This window comes from Octopus bimaculoides, chromosome 1 (genome assembly GCF_001194135.2).
Source record: "Octopus bimaculoides isolate UCB-OBI-ISO-001 chromosome 1, ASM119413v2, whole genome shotgun sequence".
Classification (NCBI taxonomy): domain Eukaryota; kingdom Metazoa; phylum Mollusca; class Cephalopoda; order Octopoda; family Octopodidae; genus Octopus; species Octopus bimaculoides.
In genome coordinates this window covers 117,745,331-117,746,934 of record NC_068981.1, presented here as the reverse complement: position 1 = coordinate 117,746,934, position 1,604 = coordinate 117,745,331, and positions in this window count along the sequence as shown.

The following is a 1,604-nucleotide window of genomic DNA, read 5'->3' as shown; positions in this document are numbered from 1 at the left end:
TATATATATATATATATATGGATAGATAGATAGTTATAGATATATTCATGTAAACGTGTCGTATATGTATACTGCATCCGTAGTAGATGACGGTTACATTTTTGAAGTGACGGGAAGTAGGATAAAGAGAACGTTTTTTCTGGGACAGGTGAGTGCAAAAGTGCTAGGTATGTGTGTTTGTGTCTGCGTGTGATATTGAACGTGTGTATGATAGTGTGTGCATGTATGGTAGCGTGTGTGGGGGGGGGCAGTAAGTGCACGTGTGTGTGTGTGGTAGTGTGTATGCATGTGGCGGTAACTGTGTGTGTGTTGTAGCGTGTGTGTGTGGTATTAACTGTTTGCATGTATTTGTGTATGTGTGAGTATTCTGTGTGTGTGTTGTAGGATCTGTGTGCAAGTAGAAGGATTTGTGTGAGTGAGTATTTTATTGTCATTCCGAGAGGTCAGCATCTATAGAACACATGTGTGAATGGGTGGTTGTGGCAGTGTAAATGCGCACGCGCAGATGTATGTTAGCGTGCGTGCATGTGTGTGTGTGCGCGCACGCGTGGAGATATGTATATATACCTGTGGAGAAGGGCCAGTAGCGAGTCAGAAGCTGTCCTAACGAGTGTGTGAGAGGCAGTCTAAAGCACAGATGTGGCAACGGGGTCTGCAGCAAGGGAAGAGCCTGGAATGGGTTGGAATGCAGGGAGAATCTATGGACAAGTAGATCGCGTAAGTTACGGGTGCGTTTGAAGGAGGGAAAGGGTATGTTGGGAAAATAGTGAGGGTGGTAGGATCTAGTTGGAGGCGACGGAAGATCCGCAGGATCTTACGACGAAGGGGTAGGGGTTGAAAAGAAGAGGAAAGGGGATGTGGTTAGGGGTTCGGTGTTGGGAAGGAGTTAGGGCGGTTGTGCGATCGATCTGATGAGTGCGCGTAAGGGTGGATGGGTATCCGTGACGCATGAACAAGGGGGCCTGGTATTGAGACCTGGTGCAGGCTGCACATGCGTCAGTGGCAGAGGAATCTGGAGTAGGTGATGGACCATTTAGTGTCGAAGGAATGGGAGTAGGAAACGTTGAGGTAGAGGTGGGCGTCTGTCGGTTTGAAGAAGGCTGAGATAGTGAGAGATTAGGTGAGGGGATAAATGGAGAAAGAGATATCGAGTAAGTTTAGGGAAGTATCAGAGATGGTAGAGATAAATTCACGAGAAGAATGGAAGTTAGAAACGAAAGAGATGAAATTGGAGAGTTGTCCGTGGGAAGGGAGGTGACGCCTATAAAGTCGTCTATATAGCGATCGTATAACTCTGGGGTCAGTGCGGAGAACTGTGACAAGATTTGGGCCTCAACGTAACCAACAATTAAGTTGGTAAAACTGGGGCCCATTCTCGTTATCATAGTGACGCCAGAGAATGCTGGTAAATCTCTCCTGCGAACGTAAAGCAGTTGAGTGTGAGGACGGGTTCTGTCAGGCGGAGAAGGGTGGAAGTGGTGCGTGTGATATCGAGGTGACGGTCGAGGAAGTATTGGAGTGCTAAGAGGCCGTCGTTGTGGTGGATCACAAGGTACAAGGAATTTATGTCTAAGGTGGGAACAAGGCGCGAAAGGCTAGGAGGG